Genomic DNA, 23,092 nt, shown 5'->3' with positions numbered 1-23,092 from the left:
TAAAATTTTCAAAAGCATTTCAGTGATACTAAGTCCCTTTTGAACAGTGTGCCCTGTGGCAGAGCACAGGGTGTGTCTGCCACTTTAAGGGCCTGGAGCTGGCAGCTGCCAGGTGCCTGACGAGGGCAGCCATTTTAGAGGCAAGGGCTGCCTATATAAACAGTGCAGTCCAGCTGCCTGGAGGCCAGGCAGCAATATTGCCTGGCTGGAGGGCTGCTGAGAACAACCTGGAGGTAAGGGGGAAGCTGCAAGGGGTTGGTAAGGAGGTTCCTGGTCCTGGGCATGACCTGAAACTGCACCCTGCTGGGAGTGGGTGGCCTGATGGGACTCTCAGTGGCGTGGGAGCCCCCAGGAAATGCCAGGCCAGTTACCACCCTGGTGAAAGGTGGGTTGGGGCGCCTTAACCCCTAGCTCCTGCCACCGGGTGGGTAACCCTATGTTTGGAGCGTGAATGAGTACAGGGCGTGGTGCTGTGGTTGCCCCTGGGAGAAGGGAGTAGTGGCACGGTGAGGCCCGAAGACAGAATGAGGGGCTAGAGACCCAGCCCGAAGAGAGAGTACCCTTGACTGGCCCAAGCTGGGGCCAGGACCACGAGGGTCAAAAGGGCCGGGGGCCCACCGTGAGGGACACCCAAGAGCCGGGGGCCTGGGGTCCTGACTGGCCTAGAGGTGGGCCAGGGCAAGTGGCTGAAGGTCCTGGGGGGACCACACCCGAAAGGGGAAAATTACTTCGGGGGGGCTAGGTAGCCTGGATAATGGCGGAGAGGCTGCTTGATAGGAGAGGATCATAGAAGGGTCCTGTATAGATGGTTCTGGGGCCCAGTGTGGGGCTGGTGATTATGTGAACAGCGAGAGGCCATCTGCGAGACTTGGGCTGCGGTATTGGGGAGGATAGGAGCTGCAGAGTGCCCCCTGGCATCAGGGCACTAATGGGCAGCCTCCTGCTTAATTGACATCTATAATTGAATCAATTAACACCAAGGCATGGCGGGTGAGATAACAGGTGGTTGCCCAAGGACAGGTGGGCGGGCCACGGAGCTTGGCCCTGAGGAGGCCCCCTGTCACATGCCCCTTAGCTATTCTATGAAAAATCAGTCTTATAGTTTTAACTACCTTTTGGGTACACTTGCTGCTTCTCTGTAGTTTGCATAATTTGACCTCTACAGCATGATTTGCAGAAGTGTCTTGCTTCTTTCTCATATAGATTCTGCCCCTTTGATTGCCAGACTTGGCTTGACTAGTCCAACAAACCAGTCTTGTAAAAATCTTTGCATTTCATCTCCACATACTACATATATAAAGTCTATTTCCATTTTTTTCCCACTTCAGATGACTCTCCAACCGTTCAGCTTTGAATCTCAGTATTTTATCCTCAACAGTCACATAATATTTTGTGGTCTTCAGAATGATATTATTAGTTAAAGACTCCAAAGGTATTGTCACAAGGCTGACATTGATCCATTTTTTCCCCAGGAGAACCTGTCTCTGATATCTACAGCCTCTAGCATAGCTTAAGGTCTGTTTTATTTTTCACAATGTCCTAAATTCTCAGAAAGGAGTTGTTTGAACCTTTGAGCTATATTAATTCCAGATTTTCTCAGGTACCAAACTTTCATAAGACAATTTATCAGTGATTAACCTTAGGATGACACACATTTACTTTTGAAAATGATCCCACATGCCCAGCATTTCCTTTTTTTGTGTATAATATAAGCCATGACAGTAGCTGAAGGTAGGGTCAAACTGAAATACATTTAAGACTGAAGAGAAACCCTTAAAAAAAAGTAGGACTTTGTCCCTTTCCCTTTGGCTTAATAGTCAATGCTACCCCTAGAGTGACAGTTAGCATATTAATCTTTTTTTTTCTTCTAAATAAAATTGTGATCCCTTGCAACAAAACATAGGTTTGAAATTTTACTCAAAATTCTTAATACCAGAACAACTGCCTTGGATACAAAATGTACAAAATAATGCAAATAATAATAGCTAGTGGGATTGCTTTCATGGACTATTTACTATTATGTTATGTGAACTGTAAGAAGAAACTCAAGTGAATATTTGTGTTTTTACAATTTTATTTGTTTTGTATATAGTGGCTCTAGTTAATATGGGCATTTGTACAATCTTTCCATTTTCCATGGCTTCCCAAGAGAAGCGCATTAGTGAAGCCAATAAAGTAGGCAATAAACCCATATTAATAATGTATGCAGAACTATCTATATCTATTTATATGATGCAGTATTAAAGTATAACTGCATTGTTTCTTCTTCTCAAATGAAGGTGAATGATGAAAACAATGGCGTGAGACAATTCGTTCCAATACTAGCAAGTTCTTGGTATGGTACACATTAAGCAACTTTTAATGTTTCTCAATGCATACATATGTAGCGTAAATTATTATTTGTATACATGCAATTATTTATGACATTAGTAAGAAAGTAAAACATATTATAAATTATTAATCTTTGAGTATAAAACGCATCTAAGATGTGTATATTTAATATATAAACATATTAATCTAAATATATTCTGCGAATGCTAGCATTTGCATGCAGGAAAAATCCATTCAGTCCTACAAAAGTTCTTCCAAAACAAGTTAGAGTTTATTTTGTTTTTATTTCTAATCAACAGGCTGACAGTGGGTGTAGACAGGAGTTCAGTGCCCTGCTGTAACTTGGAACACTTTGTAGGAAACATTCTGAGTTGGAACAATCCCCTGGACCAAACTGAAGTTTATTGTTAGTTTCAGGGGGAGGGGAATCTAGCTGCTGGATGCAAGCTGTGGTGGAGCACTGGAAGGGTACTCGCCACATAGGGTGGGCTGCAGCAGGCTGGAGAAAGGCCTGCAGGGAATGCAGCCAGGTGAAACCCGGGGGACTCATTTTTAAGGGGGAAGGTGTGTGGTGGAGCACCACTGGGGTGCTCACCACTTAGGGAAGTTGCAAGCTCTGTGTGAGCTTGTGGGATGAGTAGAAGCGAAAGCCCTCCCCAGAAACCATTTTAATGGAGAAGGTGGATGTCAGACCACTCATGGTGCTCTGCCACTTTAAGAACTAAGCCAGACAGCAGGCAGGTGCAGCCCAGTCCTGATGAGTGGCCATGTTAAGACTTGGGTCCTCAGGGCTAGAGGCAGCAGTTGCTGCCTGGCACTGAGGAAGGAACATTTTCTGGTAGAGCTGCTGCTCTGAAGATAACACAGAGGTAAGGGCAGGAGCTAGGGGGATGGCTTGGAGGCTCCTGGTCCTGGGCATGACCTAAAACTGCACCCTGCCAGGATAGGGTGGCCTGGTGATCCTGCCTGTGATGGGGCAGGGCCAGCAAATGCTAGGTTCAATGATCATCCCAGTGAAAGCCAGGGCAGGGTGCCTTAACCCCTGCCTCCAACATCTGGTGGGTTACTAGTAACATCGGAGGGAGTTAGGGCCAGGTATGTCTATGTGGGAAACCTGAGCCTACTGAGGTATAAGGCCCAAAGTGGGTAGTGGGGCCAAACATGCCCATGTGGGGCACATGAGCCTGTTTGGGTTGCAAGACCCTGGTAAGAGGGAGATAGAGTCCAGGCACACCCAGGGGTGGCACCTGAGCCTTTTACAGTGTAAGACCCTGGGGAGAGAAGGAGAGTTGTGGGCCAAGCACGCTGACAAAGGGCACCTGAGTCTGTGGGCATGTTTGGCCCTGGGTCCCAGAGGAGCAGGGGGTAGTATGTGCCTCAGGAGAGGTAAAGGTGCAGAGCTGGGTGCAGATACTCATTTGCAGCCCTTCAGGTGCCTAACTGAACAGTTGAGGCTCTGTGAGTTAAGGCGGGACATGAGTTGAGCTCCTGTTAACTTGGGGGACTGAATTTGGCTGAGGTAAGCTTTTGGGTGCCTGAGGTCGATTGGAGGGTGGTAGAGGAGAAGTCATGGAGAAATGAGGGGGGTGAGTCAGCAGCCCTGTATGGAGAGCAGCTGGGGGGAGTTACCCAGCTATGAGACTCAGCCAGAGCCTGCACAGTAGTTTGAGAACTGCCCAGCACTTGTTCAGATGAGCATAGTGGGAGATGCCCAAAAAGCCAGACACTTGCTGGCCTGGGAGTGAAAGAAATCAAGTTTTGAGGATCCTTTGGGATAGGGTAGGGTGAGTGTGTCCCCAGGGGAAAGGAGGGGTGATACAAATGAGACCCAGCAAGGGCAGTATGCGAGAGACCATGTGAGAGAATATGAGTGTGAGAGGCCTCAGTGAGAGGGAGGTGGCATGAGTATGGCCTGTAATGGGACAGGTCACGAGAGGCCTAATATTCTAATGATTTGGGCCCAGCTTCAGGCCAGAGCTTTACAGTTGTTAGAAACCTCTGTAGGCATGGGACACAAGGGGAGGTAGGAATGTGTACTCTAGGCCCTAGATACCAGGGCCCAGAATGGGCAGCGTCCTGCCTAATTAAGACTGTAATTACTTAACAGCAAGGTATGGTAGACAAGATAGGTGGGCAGCGTGCCCAGAGGCAGTGGGAGACCAGCACTGTGACTGGTTGGGGAGCTGCCACTTTGCCACAAAGTCTATAGCCAGTTTCCCCTAGCAAAAATTTATCTTCATTACCAGCCTGTCCCTGCTTTCAAAATGGTATGGGAGCAGAGGGAGCTCACTCTAGGGGTTTCCCAGATACCACTGGAGGATGGGGTGGGTGAACTGGAGCCTCCTCCAACCCCCAATACACCCACCATACCCACCAGTGGGGGCTGAAAAACCCCCAGACCAAACACCCTCTGATCCCTTTCTCTGCTCCTTTTCTGAAAACAGCTTGGAGGCTCAGAGGCAGGCAGATACAAGTTACAGAAGATACCCTGTTTTGGAACATCTTCATCTGCACCCTCACAAAATGTGAGTTCAGATTTTTGCAGGATTAGACCCTTCTAAAGCACTTGGCAGCCTTGCTCTTATAGGTTGTAGGGTGCTTTCAAGGGGCCAGATCAGGCAAAAATTGTCACTTCTGTTTGCACCCAGTGTGTTGGCAGCCTACACTATGAAATTAATATAGACATCCTCCATAATGACTGGAAAACTCACTGTAGATACAGCCTTGTGTGTAGTTCTTGAGTAGCAACTGCTTTCAGATGACCAGGTGCCAAAGCACCTGGTAAGGAGTGAAGGGTAAATATCAACAGACCCTGGCTTTTATTCTTATTCTCATTCTCTGATCACTTTTTATCACAATGCATTAATTTAGAAATCTGAATTACTACCATAAACTCTCTATTGGCAGTATCCACAAGAAATTATGCATGATTTGCAGCTGAAAAAATAGTAGCATGATCATTATCAGAGAACCTCTCAGAATGTAAGAGTTCCTCAGCTGAAAGGTAGCTGCAAAGTGTAATTATTAATGGAACTAGTAAGTAACTTAATTGTAAAGTACTAATTATTATTGCAATTATTATACATTTGAATAGTTTGGATGCCAGTTCTTTTTGCAGGCTTCCAATGCCCAGAACCTTTCTGTGCCAAACGCTGGCAAAAGTGGAACAAGTGTAACACTCATCTCTACTTCTGTAGTCCCACATCTAAGCAATCTCCTTCAAGACTAAGAACTTCCAGGGATCTGGTATATTTTGAAAGATCTGTTTGATCAAATATTTGCTATGGAAAAGCAACTTAAGTTTCATTCCTTTCTGTCATTCCATCTTGCTATATGTCTATGTTCAATGATTTTGGCCCCCATTCAGCAATTTATTTAACCATGTGACTCCTATAAAACTAATCTCTTGACTTAAAAGTTGCTTATGAGATTAAATGCTTTGCCAGACTGGAGGCTTTGTCCTGACACTTTCTGGCAGATATATGCCTAAAACTTAAAATGCATCATCATGATAATCATTGTCAGAGCTACAAAGAACAAATGGTTTTAGTTAGGGGTTGACTGAAAAACCTGTACCTGGCCCATGAAGGTCTGTTTAAGTGTGTGTGTGTGTGTGTGTGTGTGTGTGTGTGTGTGTTTGGGGGGGGGGGGGGGGAAGGCAATTTACTGGGGCTGCACTGAAGGAACCACTTGAAGACTCCCAGCTCTGTGCTCTCACTGATGAATTTTCTATTTCCCATTGGTACTCACCATAGCATTTGGAGGCATCTGGTAAGTGGAGAGTGTGTAGAGCAGGAAGGAGACTGGAATAGCAGGAGATCAGCGGTGGGGTGGGGGATCAGCTGCCTGTGGTAGTGGCTTGGTCACAAGCACCCAGCCCCCACTTGATAAGGTGTCCAACCCCTGCTTTTAGACATGATGACCATTTACAAATTTACTTTTTCCTAAGCCATCTAAGTACCTACTATCTGTAGTATGAAACGCCCAAACATTCCAGCAGTAGTGGAATGTTGTATTTTAATGTTAAATTTGGCATGCATTATCTGCTGGTTTATCCTCAAGACTTAACTTCCCAAGTGAACCATGATATTGCCATTGTCATAATCTTTCCTATCTCCTAACTCTTCCTAGGAAGTCATATTCCACTGTTCTCATCTCAGGATTGTGGATTCCCTAGGACAGTCTGTCTTTATCTGTAATGGGAAACACTATGAAAAGCATTGCTTTTACTGCAAAGGTAATGACATATTGTTGTTAGAATTCTCTATTGCATGTTCACTATTTCCTCTGTGTCGCACAGCGATTTCAAAGCAAGGATATACTCTTTCTCCCTCCTGGCATTAAACCTTGCATTATAATGGTCAAAAAAGCATCTCATAAGCAAGGTGTTTGTTGTGTTTTTTAAACAAACAAATTCTTCATTGATTATTTGTCCATAGTTCTCCCAATCCTTCTCACACCTTGAAAGTGTCTTTCTTAGGCGAGTACTGAATGCATTTGAATGTGCTACACAGCTCCCTCTTATATTCCAGCCATGAAACACATTAAATGAATGCTTCTCTAACTCCTGCCGCTTGCTTGCTATGCAGTATAAATTTCTGGAGGAGAGTAGCTTTGTATGATGCTGTCAAACTGGAGATGTGGTAGGTGTATTGAGTATGAAGGAAGAGACAGAAATAAAATACAAGATTTCAAAGCAACTACAGTTTAAAAAATATTCTGAGAAAAGATCTGACTTGGTCCATAGCAATGTCGGAGTGCGGTTTTCTTATCTTTGCAAAAAGAACTGCACACATCAAGGGAGAGCTGTACCCACTTGAGATATTTTTTGTATTTCTTTTGAAGACAGAGCTACAGGCATAATTATCAGGGGACAGTCAGATGCTCTTTTGCAGAGAGAGAGGAAAAAAGAGTTATAAATAGGAAGGAGCCAAGCAGTTTGGAGAATATATATTTTTGAATGAAGAGGAATCTACCTAACTTACAAAAGGTCTGTTCAAACCTCCTTTGCAGTGTTGCTGAGACTTAGTATGCCTCTCAGCTGTGAAGAAACCTCAAAAGAATGAGCGGGTCCATCCAGATCCAGACAGAAGAGTTCTGATGCTCTCAGGAGATCAGCTAGACATCCTGAGTCTTCACAATGGGCTTACTCTGGTTGTTAGAACTAGGACATGACAAGGCATGGAAAAAAAAAATCATAAGAACTTCTCTGAAGCTCTTATTATAGCTAAACCATCCATGTCCTTCACACATCTGTTATCAGTAGCTCAGAAAAACCATCTGCCCCCTCCTACTGTACTCTCTATGTTTGTAAATAGATGTCTCACTTGATGCAGGCTATACTGTCCCAGGGTTTGACCTGAATCAGAACAGACACAACAGTCCTATACAGGCAGTATCACATACTGCATTTCTGCTCCTCTGCCAGTAGAAGCCCAACAAGAACAGGCAGGCTGCCCAGCTAGTCCTGCAATAATCTTACACACCCACATGGCCATGACCCAGAAACAAGTACATTTCATCCTGCATACTTCAGAGGCACTTAAAGCAGGATAGTGGACCTGTATATCTGTAGGATCCTAGGACAAAAGACTTTCTCCTGGGAGAAATACAAGGTCTATTTACAACCTAAGAAGCAAAATACAGTAGTCTAAGAGCTTGATCCTAACTACTGCAGAGTACATGCTTTGAGTTAGCAAATGACTTGTATTTAGCAAAGTACTTAAGCACACACTTAACATCAAGCTTCAGTGGGACTGAAGCACCTGCTCTTGTGTGCTTTTGAATCAGTGTCTAAATACAAGAGAAGACCTGGTAACATTGAAATCAATTGCTCCTAAATGACTTGACAACACAGTGTTTTGAAAAAAAATGATTGTGAATAGACTGAGGCTGTCTGGAGGATACATTGTATACATCTAAAAACAATTCACTAAATAAACAGAGAAGATGGCATTGTAGAAAAGTGTTCAGAAGTCTCCAAGCAGCTTGATCCAGTGAACAGAGCTCTAAACGAAGAGTAAATAAATCTGGGTTCTCTCCCTGGCTCTGGTGGTGACTGGTCACTGGATGAAAACTGGCTAGTCACTGAACTAATTTTGTCACTGCCCCTAAAACAACAGGCCTGGAGATTCTGAAGTAAAAACAGTCTAGCATTGATAATCCAGGTTCACTGAGAGGATTGGCCTTTTAAGATCCTCATCTGGAAGGAACCAGTCACTGGTGCTTATCCTAAAGAGAATGACAGCCTGAAGTGCAACACCTAAGTGGGGGTGCCCACAGTTTAGTAGTGAAGAAGCCACAAGGGGTCCCAAGTAGTGAAGGGGTCCAGGTAATTAAAAAAGCAGTACCCAAATTACTATGAGTAATACATTCACAAGAAAAAATCGCCCTTAATTCTAGTCTCTTAATTACAAAAGAGGGTCTTTGAAATATTTGTTTCCATCAGTGTGGTCTCACATGCATTAACACTGGTCAAATAAGAATATACATGAAAATATGACAATTATAGATTAACAAATTTTGGCTTAAATAAACTAATCATCGGCCCCATAATTTGTTCTTTCCTCTTGGGATACCTCATATTGTTGTGTTTTTTTTTTAAAGCAGAAGAACAGGACAGAACCACATTCAAAGGTTTAATTATTTCTTTTTAATTAGTCCCTTTAGGAAGCAAAGCTGACTGGGTACTAGCATCTTAATGGCGGTGTAGGAAAAAGGAACACCCAATATGTTCCCAACCGTTGCTCATACCTAGGCTTGGAGATGTGAATCTGTGTTCGGTTTTTATAGATGGTAGGGAAGATGTTTGCCACAATTCTGGTGTTACAATAACAGGATATTCACAAGATGTAATAATATGCTGCACTCCTTTAGCGCTGTTCATGCAGGGAGTTCAGAGTGCTTTGAAAACATCACTTTGTAAGCCTAACCAAACCTGCAAGATAAGTATTATTCACATTTTATAGAGGGCAAACTGTGACACACAGAAGTGGCTTAACCCCAAGGCCAAAACAGCAAGTCTAGTTAGATATTAACAGAGCTTAAAAAACCCCCAGCACATTAAGAGCAAAAACTTATTTTACTTCCCATGTCCCAATGCCATGTGTTCCAGATCAGCCCTTTTTGGGGGACATTCTGCCTTGGGACTTCTCAAAAAGATGACTTGTTTGGTCTCCTGCCTTTAAAGGACACCCACTAAAGCCAGCCTTGAAGTGGCTTTTAGAGGGACAAGCCTCTGTCTTCAAGGTCCTGGCTCTTCTCTGTCACTGGCTTCCCCAGCAATCTCTATGATTCCATCTCAGAGAGTTCCTTTATGTTCAACTCCAAAGGAGGTTGTGGGCGGGGAGGGGGATGCCTTTCCAAAAGTGGGGGATCAGAGAGCTAATGTCCCAAATAGCACAGAAGACAGGTCTGCTCAAAACCAAGTCTTTCTTGTGCCACTCCAGATTACCTTGTCTTCTCTCAGACGCTAGCTTTTGCTTTTCAGCTCCCTCAGAGCATTTCCCCTTTGCCTTTAGCACAGCAAGCAACATAAGCAACAAACCAGTTACAAAACTATAGTATTAACCCAGGAAACAATGAATAAATGAATAAATAAATGAATAAAATAAAACATAATGCTATCGGGAAGCAATCAAGCAGTAGTCTCTAGGGCCTGCTGCTAGGCCCAGACTGTTATCTTCCCCTGGGGTAAATGCCCTCCACAGTGTTCCCCAGCAGAACCTCAGCCAACTTCACTTCTTTGGTTATACTACGTATGTAGATGAGTAACTGCAGTTTAGATTCACCCTGTGGCAAAACCAAATTGCCTTCCATGAATGCATACTGGAAGCAAAACAGAAAATGGGATAGTGGAGAAAAGCACTCCTATGTTTCAGCCCAGTAGCCTAGTACTTAAGGCAGTCATCTTAGTTTTAATTATGCCTCACCCAGAGGTTTGAACATGCATTTCCAACTACCCAGCACAGCGCTCCAACTACCAAGCTGTAGGTTGGGCAGCATCTTGACCCTGTTCCAGCGTCTGCTTGAAGCTGACTCATTGTACCTTAATTTTAATATCTATTGGATAAAATGCATTGGCAGCAATTCTGCCCCACTGGGAGCAAGGGTCCAGGCTAGAACACTGGATGCCCTCACATCTGGAGCAGTATCCATTTTATTTAATCAAATTCTCACTGATTACCATCTCTCTCTCTCAAATTTTCTCTGTGGCCTAGAGGCTCTCTTCAAGAAGAGGTCTGAGTAATCCCTAACCTGTGGACTGGTGGTCAGGGCACTTTGCTGGGAAGCAGGAGATGTAGAATCAAACCCTGTGAGATGGACAGAGCCTGAGTCTCCTGCTTTCTGAGCAATTGTCCTAGATATAGGCTGACCATAAGGAGATCCCAAACAACCAGGACTTTTATCCCTGACAACCAGGACACGTCCCCACCCCCACACTCTCACAAGCCTGCAGGCAGTTAGGCCACCATCCAGGCAGGAAGCTGTGCTTGCCTCCTGCTTGCAAGCCAGGTCATGCTGCTCCAACTCCCTGCCCTGCACCTCTACATTTCCAAGACACTTGTTATAATTCTCCTCAGCCTACCAGAACTGTCCCAGCTAAACCAGGACATATAGTTACCCTCCCTAAATAGAGCTATTCTGTTCCTGAGGTTAACACATATTAGTTATAGTTTTTTTCAAACCTCCAATTTTGGGATTCTTCTGGCCTTACGTATGTACCTGGGCTAATATACAGTACCTCACACCAGCCTGGCCAGAAAGCAGTCCTGCTGAGCACATTCAGGAGGTGTATGGATCCTTGCAAGACCATAGCTTATGAGTAGATGGTGATTAAGTGACAAGAAGTGCAGTTACACGACTCTGTGAGCCATGTAGGTGTGTAAAGTGAAGTTGGATTTAGCCTCAACTCTTTTATTGTAATTGCAAACCATAAGGTGAAAAAAGCTGATAATTTTTAAAGAGGAAAAGTAAGTGGCAAAGGCATTAAAAACTACATATACAGTACATCATTTTGGGTGTTAAATCTAAATCCTTTATCAAGTCATTAGCACATAGAATAACAGCCTGGTAATTAATTTTTTATAAGTCAAGTGTATAGTAGCCATGAAAAAAAAAACATTGCTTGTTTCTCGCTTGGAAAGTACCAACATAAAATTTTAAGAGAAATGTGCGCTATTTATCATGCATGAATAGCAAAAGAGCTGCTGCTTTGCAGTACATTGCTAAACATTCAGCAAATAGAATTCCTGCTCCCCAAAATCAGCATAAAAAAAAAGCTATTTGACTTCAGCACTACCACATCTTTTTTTTTTTTTTTTTTTTGACTGGGGGCTAAGGTGGCACAGCCACTAAGGCTCATGGTTGAAAGCCTGGGGTTCATAAGTTTAAGGCCATAGCAGAAGCATTCATGGTATGGCCATGTCAGATTCCAACTAAATCTATAAATTCTGTTAAATACCTTGCCACAAGGACATGAAAAAGGAAAGCACTTATTGACTTGCTGTGACCATTATAAAGAGCCAAATCTTTCAAAGTTTGGGTTTATCACAGTTGATTGCACTCACAAAAGTCTGTGGATCCCCATCTTTACACATGCCCCATTCACGCAGTCCCAGATCTATGAAGTAGAAACTCATCATTTCAATGAGTTTGGATTTGTAAATCTAATATCTATTTGCATGTTGGATAGTAACATTTCTATTCATCAGGATAGCTAAGCACTGGAATGGATTATGTATGGAGATTGTTGAATCTTCATCACTGGATTTTTTTAGAAGCAGGTTAGACAAACATCTGTCAGAACAATTTAAGTACAGTCAATCCTGCCGTGGGGCAAAAAGATGGACGAGACGACCTTGCAAGATCCCTTCCATCCACATTGTCTATTATTCTATGTTTAAAATAAGTATCCTTTAGTAAGTATTGCTATATCAAGGGAAGCCATACTGGCTGATACAGATATAGGAACAATAAGAACACATTTGCCCAGATCTTCCACTCTGGCTCAACATAAACCATTACTTCCTGTCCTCTCAAAGCTAAAGGAAAGGGTACAATGTTGTCTTAAGAGAGACAGATCTCCAGAATAGTGCACATACACAACTTTACACAAACACAAAGATTTATGAACACACAAGAGAAGGTGCCAAGGTTTCATGGAAAATATGAACCAAAAAATCCCTTTAAATGATTCTGTAGCTTCTATACATTATCTTCTTTTATTTATTTTTGTGTCTGTTGCTATGATGTGTTCAGGACACAGTATACAATTTAATAGGCTTTTTGTTTATATCTGTAATGGCCTAGTCACTTTTTCTTATCCATCTCCCAGGTCCTTTGGCCTGGGTTCATACTCAAACACTCGGCCCCAAAGAAAATGTTAGAATATAAACTGTGAGTCATAGAAGTTTTTAACTTACCCTCCTGCAGCTCTGCTTCCTTCTTTACAGGAACAGTTTGAAATATTCTGTTTTCTTGGCAAAAGCCTTATTGACTCAATTTTTGCTCCTGCTTTCCATTCCATGCCTAAAGGAAGAAGAGACATGAGCTATTGAGCCAAACCATGAGAGCTTTGAAGGGCATGGTCTCCAGAGTCTAAATTTCTGTGGAATCCAGTCATTGGAGCTCTATTTGAATTTGTATTAATTAATAAGCAGTGTGCCCTTTACAGAATGATGAATTAGAAATGTTGCCACGTGTTTATTAACTCTCACTTCTATGAGTCCTCACTGTCAGAACTGCAGAGGTAATCTACACATGATAAACTGAAAAGACTGAGAAGATAAAAACCAAACACAAAGTAGGATAAAAAGCAATAGTTGTCCTTCTTCCAAAATGCCTCATCAAGTGTTACACAAAGAATTGCCCACAAGGAGAGACCCTTAATATTGTCATGTAGGCATTAAAGGACAATTTTGTTGTTGAAAGTCAATGGAATGGGTGCCCACATCTCTTAAGCCACTTGGAAAACCTCATCCGTATTCTTGGGTGAGCCAAAATCCCCAATTCTGTTATTGTGTATTGTAACTATTTTATCATCACATGGGTTTTTGACATGTTGCAAATAAAACACCCAAGAATCAAATTTTCCCATCTGTTAGGGGTGAAAAGTGTGCCCATGCGTATAAAACAGAGTAACATAAACATGTAATGGGCGCTTTCTCAGAATTTGTAGTTTACATATATAAATTATACTTAATAAATGTAGATTACAAAGATTTAAAAGCACCATGACATCAGTATAAGCCGTGCCTCAAAGACACACAGTAAGTTGGCCAAAAAAATGTTCTAGTCATTATTGTTGGAAACCTGACCAAGATCTGAGTTATTCTGTAGAAATATGATTCTGTACCATGTACGGCTTCTTTTAAAGTGATTTTATTATATACTGTGTTATTTTTAAGGCATTTATAAATAACGGCAGCAAGAAAAGTGATACAAATTACCAACAATGAAAATAGATATATAGGGTATGTTAGAAATGCTAAACTCCCCAAACATAAAATTGGCAGATATGTCATCATTAATTGCTTCTGTTCTGTCCTGCAAGCTTAACTCAAAATCCACTAGAACCAATTTCTTTCAGTCTTGGCCTGCTGTAAAACAAAGTTTAACAGCAATTGAACTGATTAAAGAAACCAACAACATCACAGAAAGGAGAATGTTATTTTGGTTAGTTTATATGAACACTAACTCATTTTAACATGATATGTGACACCTTGCCCCTTAAATAAACTCTTCAAGTGTGGTTATAATCCATCAGTGTCTCTTGTGGCCTGGACATAAAGGCCTCTACCACACATTCAAATTCAAGCTGGATAGAAACCAATTCTAAAGTTGTTACACATTTTCAAGCACTAGGTTTGTAGGTTGTTGGCTGTTTTTATAGCTGGACAGACATAATGGCATCATAATTATTTTGCACGTGTGGCCGGTCTAAATTTATTGCACAACTTAATTCCATAATACCTGTAACATTTAGCAGGGGCCAAAGACGGAAACAGCCTTTTCTTGTGTTCACAGAATCATGGGGTTGGAAGGGACCTCAGAAGGGGCATTTAGTACACCCCTTTGCAGAGATTCAGGGTTTGCTATTTCTAAACCATCCTAGATAATTACCTATACAGTTACTTTTGAGCTCCCAGACAGATCATTTTGAAGAATAGCAAAATTGGGTTTAAACTGGGTGACATGTAAAGTCCTTGTGGGACTTCGTTCATGATGATAATGAAGACAATTACTATCCAACCTTAGTTTTTTTTCCCCAAACCAGGATGTGGCCAGATCTGATTACCATCTGTTGAAAAGTACTGAGGTAAAATCTTACAGGAAACGTATTTGTTCCTTCTCTCTGAATGAATGCACATACAAGTAAGGTCAGTTTCTCTGTTTACAAATACTAGAGTACTGGCAATTATTGTTCTATTGTCTTACTGACTTTTCAGTTTGAAAGAGTGTATTGGTTTGGATTCAGGCTTTTTTTTTCTTCTTTTTTTTTTTTAGAACAGCAGAACTAACAAGATGTCAGCATATGGAGTCAAACTGGTTTAAACAGAGTTTATGAGATTCCATTACCATCAACACATTTTCCAAGGATGAACACAGATTGAGCCCCCAGCCAGACCATTTTGAAGAATAGCAAAATTAGGTTTAAATTGGGTGACATGTGAAGTCCTTGTGGGACTTCATTCATGATGATGATGAAAAAAATTACCATCGAATCTTAGTATTTTTCCCAAACCAGGATGTGGCCAGATCTCATTACCATCTCTTGAAAAGTACTGGGGTAAAATCTTACAGGAAATGTATTTGTTCCTTCTCTCTGACTGGATGCACACAGAAATAAGGTCAGTTTCTTGTATTTACAAATGTAGGAGTACTGGTAATTATTGAAGATAAGTAGGTCTGTGCGTATGTAGATTTACAATGGCCACTAAATCAAAAAAGTGTACAGTCCAGGAGCAGTTAAAAATTAGTAGCCAGAAAGGTTTTTCTGTCTGATATCAAAGACAGGATTTTTCTTGTTCGTAGCTTTGATATTCTTTCTTTTGCGACCAATTTAACCAGGCAGTCTTGGCATAAGGATATTACAGGACAGAGGAGGGAGTTAGCTGTAATCCAATCAAAGCTGATACGGATTTTTTTCTGTTTTCCTGCTTTGCATGTTTGGATAGGTAAGGTTCATTACTGAGTCAGGGGCAGTACAAGTGTGTGAACTATCATTATATATAAAGGGAATACTAATGACTGTATTATTAAAAATGAAGACATTTTTCTGAACTAGATATTACCTACTTGATATAACCAGCATAAAAGGTAAATTAGAATTCAAACTGTTTCCATTCCATACTACCTTTCCATCTTGTCCTATTACCTTCCACTTTTACTGGGTCTTTACTCACCAAATGATTCATGCTCCAGACCAATTATTTGCAGACCAATAATTGCTCAGGCTGGCAGTAATCTAAAAACTGTCACCATCTGACAGCTGTTTGTTGCTCTCACAAAGTGAATTGTATTGTTTCCTACTTGTGGTAGGCCAGGTGTCCATGCCATTAAAAAACACCACCCAACTGTTACTAACTGATGCCACTGCTGACTGTTGGCAGAGAGGCAAAGAATTTGATAGACATAGAGAGTGAACTACTCACTCATAGCTAGAAGACAGGTGGAAATCTATATTATTATTTGAATAGGGTCCTTTATTATGGGGTGGCAAACAACTTTTTAAGTGCATGTAGTTTAGGCCTTTGCATTAGCACATAAATCACCTGAAAAATTACCAAGACAACAACCTTTTAAAAATGTCACTGTATATGATTTGAGTAATGCTCATGATTTCAAAGGGACTCTAAAATCTTCACCTTTATGAGCCCGGAGTTATGTAATGCAATTTAACGTATTCTTCCCTCCACTGAGCTATCAATGACATAGCCTGCAATGATCACATAAGCAGAATGACAGACTCTGCAATTCTGAACAGAAACTGAAAACACAGTTTACTTGGGAACAACTTAATCATTTTCTCCATCCAATTCCCTAGGCCTTTTAGTTTTGCTGCCATCAGCAATTTTGCAGCATAGGGGGGCGCTGAACTGCACAACCTCATAGAATTAGATACCTGCTCAGTTCCAAATATAAACTCTGCTTTCTCTGTGGAGCAATCAAAAACACTTTCTTTTTCATCAAAACTGAACATGTTAACTAAACCACCATGACAAACTCTGTACTATTGCAGTCAAATTTAAATGGCTGTTCAGTGATGCACAACAACCTCTTGATATCTTCTTTTAAATCCTAGCCTGCTTTGCCTCTCTAACACAACCAGTTACAATTATGTTTTTCATTCTTCCTGCACCCCCATACCACCTGTAGTCAGAGGCTATGTTTTTCATCCAGTTGGTTTGTATTCTGTCTGCTGATATGCCTATGACCTGAAGTAAATAGATAACACAACCCACCTGCTACCTAATTCTGATACTGAGTAAACTAGAGGAGAGTTTTTAAGAACTTGAATAAGTTGTCAATAGAGAGCTAAGGGCACATATAGGATTCTAATGCAATGAGAATGAATTTTGTAGTTTCATTTTAATCATTATGAAAATGTTTGCCAGAAATTCGAAGCTTTCCTACTGAATCCAAAATTAGGCCCAGTTTTGCTCACATCATAAAACAACTTATTATCACACAGTGTATCACAACTGGGAGTCTAATCAAGAGAGGACCATCACTGGAATTGTCAGGTATATTTCAAATCAAAATGCAAGGTAAAATTGACTACTGGAAGCTTGTATAAAACTTGCCAATATTATTAATGTCCCAAGTCAGATAAGGTTGTTTGGATAAAATCAGAATTAGCTTTAATTGTTAAAAATGCATATCTAATGTAGACCTCTGAAATGCACTTCTGATGTGGTTCAACAATAATTTCCAAGGTCTGCCAAATTCTTCCAAACCTTTCACAACTGAAGGAATTCATTTTCTTAATGCATGTGGTTCAACCAACTCTGCCATACCCTACCTTTCTTACTGAACTATCACATCTTCCTACTATCTAGGAATCAATCTCTTTCACATTTCTATTACACTCAGGGTATCGTTTGGCGTCTTATTTAAACAAAAAAAAATCATTCTTGAAAAAAAAAAAAGGCTGGTATTCAAAAGTGATGACAGAACTTTCTGATTCTTTTTCTTTTTCTTTTTTTTGGAGTAGCATATAATGGCATATAATGAAGATAGTGGAACATGATGCTCATACAGTGCTTCCAACCTTTGCTAAAGCAAACGTAAGTACACGCAAAAGGATAATATTTGAACTGAAAAGTATCATGGCCATACTACCTACTAGAAGTTCAGGTCTTCTGCTTCCTACATATGTCTGGGCCAATTTCAATGGCTCTCCCTGTCTGTTCATATATAGCACTGTTTCCATGGCAATTACAAGAGAGCTACAGTATCTATCATACTTCGCCAATAATGACCTTTTACCAGAATCATCTCAGGGTGGTAGAGGTATTGCTGCCTCAAGCCACAGCAAATTATGATGCATTTTTTACTTTCAGTCATGCTTCTTGGAGGGAAGGGGAAGATGTACTCCCTGTTCAATTATGTTTGTGCATTCCCTTACATACAGTTATACTCCTATCTCACCAAAACACTTCATGCTTTGGTCACAAAATGCAGCCTCAAAAGGAACAGAGGTTACCAGGGAACCATCTTTTCATTCGGTCTGGACCCTTGATCCAATTTATGCAAGAAATTTTGATCTCTTCCACAGTAAGTGGGATCACATAATAAGCTCTAAAAGTAAAAGTAACAAAGTTGTGAACCCTTGCTGCCAGCCATTTCTGCATGTACGTTGTGCTACTTAACCTCAAGGCTTTATTTTTCCCCCTCCAAGGATTACACTTTCAGTTGGTAATTCCTTGTTTTCCTGCAGGAAAGCAAGCAAAGAAAGAAACCCCGTGAAAAAAAAGAAAAAAAGGAGGAAAAATATACCAACTAACACTTCATTGAAAGCAACAAACTATCCTGTGGAGACAAGTTCCATACATTAGTGAGGTGACGTTAACCAGAAATATTTTGCCAAAGTTTGTGACATACTGTCAAAAGCAACCATTAGCACTGTGGCTTATAAGTAACTAATTTATAGCTTTTCCAGAACTATTCCAGCTCTGATCATATGCCTCTCCCACTATTTAAATGCATTTTAAGGAACAAAGAGTCCCATAACACTTATTCCCTAATGTGCATTTGCAAGAAATGCATTTATGGTTGTGTCAAATTCGGCATGACTCACATTACAGAGCAAGAGGAGTAAAATTGTTAAATAGACTGGCTCACCCAGCTTGTTTTTACACATCAGTAAATAACATCAACTCAGTAGAAATAGAGACGTGGCTTTCTGTTTGGACTTAATTCAAGTACTGGCTCTTCTTCAGACCTTCCATTCTGTGTAAGCCAGAATTGGAGAAATAATTCATAATGAATAATTCATTCAATTAATTAAATTTCTTCACTAATTGGCTATCTCTACTTTTTTTTAATGTTTTCATTATTTTAAACTATTTATTTCCCAGCATCTAGGAATAATTCTAGGGATGTTCACAGGCAGATTTCTGTAGGAGTTCAAAACTGCTGATTATGTTTAATTTGATACATGGGTTCTGGCCATGGTTTGGTTCCATGAGTGTAAAATCAGGTGGCCAGTGCAAATAAATATGGTGGCAATGTTATAATTTGCTTACCATGTATATTTCTAAATATTATCTCTAACAAAGGGCAAATTAACATGAATCTGTAGAAAGCACAGAACACTAGCATTTTCTAGCATGCCAGGGAGCAAGAGAGAAACAAAGCTCTTAGGTTAGAGGCGATATCTTTTATTAGACTAACTAAATAGTAGCAAAAAACATTTTTTTTCTTTGCAAGCTTTTGGGTACAAACACCCTTCTTCACGCTGAGAAGAATTCAAAGATTGTAATAAAAGCTTTCCTAGGTAGAAAAGAAACTTCATTTTGCACAGCGGAGGTAGAGGGTGGAAGTTTATTCCCCTGGGTACCTTAGAGTCCTTTTGTGAGAGTGTTGCTCTGTGATATGCAGATTGTTTATCTCTATTTCTTAGACCAACACAGCTATAACTTATATCCCAGAGAGTGAGAGACACATTCCAATAATGCTATTCTTTTACTGTCCCAGCCCTAAAGAACTTTCCTCTTACTCCCTCTAACCTATGTCTTCTCTCTTCTTTCCTTCGCCTTCATTTGAAGATGAGCTCTGTGAGATGCCTGTGATGAGCTATATGAGATGAGAGTCAAGGAAGTGATTTGGAGGAAGCTATGTGGCCTGGCAGCTTGTCCTCTTGCCAGATAGCTAAAAAAAAAAGATCAGGGATGGAAAATGGAGGTGCCCAGACACCGACTCTACCTGCACAACTAGAGTTAGAGAAGGAACATGGTGTTTTTGTTAGGACACTAGCATGGAAATCAAGAGATCCACTTTCAGTTCCCTGTTGTTGCCAAGACATTAAGTGACCTCAGCTACATTAGTTTGTTTCTCTGTGCTTCAATTCCCTGTCTGAAAACTGGGCCTAATAGCACTATACTACCTCACATAGTGGTAAATAGATCAGAGGCTGTAAGGGCCTCTGATAATATGATAATAGGAGCCAAGATTACTTACTTAAAATAAGTCATCTTAAACGATGCTAAAAATTAGTCTGCTGAAGCACCCTCTATCCACAAAAGTTCCTCCGCTCTTCCATTAATTTTGCAAAGTGTATCTTTCCATCCCAGGAAACCCTATATAAGAAACCCAATGGTAGACAGGGACATATTCCTCTCTCTTTTATGGTCATTGCATAAAATGGTAGATATTGACTTCCACTCCCTACATTGCAAAGGAGAGATTGTCCAAGATCACAAATACTATTTTCCAGGAAGATTACAACCCTGCAAATGAGCAGTACTTAATTCCTGTTAAGTGTATACATTATTTCCATTTGTTTCCATAGCATCAGCTTGCATATGCTTTTGAGTATACAAAAAGAGGTCACAACAACCCATACTAAACTCATGACAACTTATATTAATCAGAAGGCTACACGCATGCTTTTCCCCAAGTAGCATTTTTAAGATACATATTCTAATTAAGTTACAATGGATTCTCTGCCAAATGTTGTATGATAATGCACATTACAAATGCCATATAAAATACAGTCCTTTATCAGCTTGAGCTAGATTCACTTTTTATCTCAGAATTTATCACATCTTTCTTCAGATTACATTCAGTTAAGAGAACATTAAATATATATTACCCTACAGTTCTTTACCTCAAATAACAATAGCCTATCACAAACATAGCAAGGACACTTATTGATCAGAATCCCGCAGGGCTTTCTTAAATACCTGGAGCTGGGCTTTAATTCAGTTTGCAAAAACAATCGTGTTTGTTTCCTGACTTGTGGAGTTTCTCCTTATTAAAGCTCCCGCAAGCATGTTCCAGAAAGCAGATGAAGCTCTTGGTGACAATATGCATAACGAAGAGGCTCCATTTCTCACAGAGGAGGCTAATTAATCATTAGGTGAGTGCTAGTAAATTTTCTGAATCACCAAGTTTCTGACAGACACACTGATAAGCCAGCAAAATGCCCACAGATGTTATGTGCCCATCAGAGGGGAACGTATTCTCTTGTGGACGCTGAGCATCTTGTCACAATTTTTTTTTTTTTAGTAGAAAGAAATATTAACAAAACCATGTAATGACAAATCTATGCATGCAAACAAACAATAATAATGTGGTGCCTACTAATAATTAGAAGATAATGCTTAGGTTTAAGGTACGTCAATGGAAGTGTGAGTTGTTTTCCAGTCTCTTATATGGTGTGTAATTAAAACATTGACTATGGATTTTGCTCTACTGTTTAAATTATTTCAGAGAAAAAAATTTCATATTTGCAACCAAACCAGTCTCTGGGTTTTCTTCTGCAAGCTGTGTAGCAAAATAAGCTACATTCTACTACCCCAATGTGACAGAAGAATGGAAAGTTCAACAGGAGGCCAGTTTGGCTAGATACAAAACTGTTAACTGAGCTCAAACTCAAAAATGAATCCTACAAAAAGTGCAAACTTGATTGTAGTACTATGTAGGAGTATAAGAGTATTGCATGGGTATGCAGGAAAAAATCAGGATGGCCAATGCATGAATTGAGATGCAACTGGCAAGGGGCATAAAAGACAAAAGGGATTTTACAAGCGTGTCAAAGAGGAAGACCAGAGAAAACGTAGGTCCCTTACAGAATGCAAAAACCAATCCAGTCACAGATGATGCAAAAAAGGCTGAAGTATTTAATGCCGTCTTTAGTTCAGTCTTCACAAATAGGGGTAGCTACTAGAGGACAAGCACAGTGGGGGCAAAGATAGGGAAGGAATCAAACAGCTTAGAGCATTTTTAAAAAAAATGTTGATACCTGGATCGCACTTTTTTCCTGGATTAAAATTGGTGCAACACTTCACTCATACACATATACCTGCCTTTTCAGTGAAAGTTTTTTTCCCCAAATCCTATAATATATTCCATTCCTTAAATCATACTAGTGCTGTTAAAAATGACACCAAATACATCTTTCTTTAAAGCAAAGGATTAGTCTCTTTACCTGCTCTTTCCACTGTCTGCCCTTCCTGTCCCCTAGTCTGTACCTCAGGGGACAAGGGCAGCCTCTTTTGCTAAGGCTGCTTCTGCAGGATTTTGTATACCAAGGACTACGCTCACAGTCCCTCCTGCTGACCTCAAGGGCATGGGAGAAGAGGGGGGGGATGAGCCAGGCTGAAGATCATGGCTCCATCTGTGTGTCCACCTGCTCACAGCAGAGCATGCTGCTGGGTGCATGAGAGGAGCTGGCACAAGAACAGCTTGCGGGGTACAGAAAGGCAGAGGAAAACAGCAGCAGTGACAGCCCCAGAGAAGCAGCCACAGGGTGCTGCTGGAGTACCAAGGTAGGCTCAGGGTACTGGAACAGGGAGGAGAGCATTTTCCTTCTCACACCTGGGGAATCTCTCAGCACACTTCTGCCACTCCCATTGCAGACCCTTTGTGAATCACCGACTTTGAGTAATGGCAGAAGAAGTTACAGATTCTTAGAGAAGCTAAATTATTTCAGATCAGCAGGGCTGACTGGGATGCACCCTAAGGTGCTGGCTGAGGTACTGGCTGAAAAAAATTGCTGAAGTAATTCCAGAGCCATTAGGATGCTCCTTGAAAACTTGTGAAGGTCAGGTGAAGCAATTGGAAAAGGGCATATATAGTGCCCATCTTTAAGAAAGGGAAAAAGGAGTCTCTGGAGAATTACAGACCAGTTTGTCTAACCTTGATCCTGTAAAGATCATGAAGCAGGTCCTCAAAAAATCTACTGTGAAGCACCTAGAGGAGAACAAGGTGATCAGCAGCAATCCTGGTTTCCTTTGTTTAAAAATCACAAGTTCTCAGTTGAAAGAAAACCCCCTTCAAATTTTCGAATTAATAACCCCTAAATCTGTATTTTTCTCCAATTAAAATGAAACTCCACTGTATTATATATAATATATATAGTATATATGTATATGTATGTATGTATCAGTTGAACACAGTATTTTATTGATATATTTACAATATTAAAGAAATTTGAAAGCCTACTAGTGTCTCGATCACTATAATAAAATTAATTCTAAATACTTATACATTTTTGGTGTTTGATTTCGGGTTTTTTATCATGGAAAATCAG

At 40.8% G+C, this 23,092-nt stretch overlaps 1 long non-coding RNA gene across 1 annotated transcript; it reads left to right on the top strand.

Annotated features, from left to right (window-relative positions):
* Positions 1 to 187: 187 nt before the first annotated feature.
* On the top strand, positions 188 to 8,936 carry LOC132244641 (uncharacterized). Its single transcript, XR_009456323.1, has 4 exons — positions 188 to 233; positions 2,280 to 2,335; positions 6,463 to 6,568; positions 7,345 to 8,936. It is a non-coding gene; the product is annotated as an uncharacterized LOC132244641 (long non-coding RNA).
* The last annotated feature ends 14,156 nt before the right edge of the window (positions 8,937 to 23,092 follow it).

Source organism: Alligator mississippiensis, chromosome 13 (genome assembly GCF_030867095.1).
Source record: "Alligator mississippiensis isolate rAllMis1 chromosome 13, rAllMis1, whole genome shotgun sequence".
In the NCBI taxonomy this organism is placed as follows: domain Eukaryota; kingdom Metazoa; phylum Chordata; order Crocodylia; family Alligatoridae; genus Alligator; species Alligator mississippiensis.
Note: the sequence above shows the minus strand (reverse complement) of the source record. Positions and strands in the feature narration are given on the sequence as shown.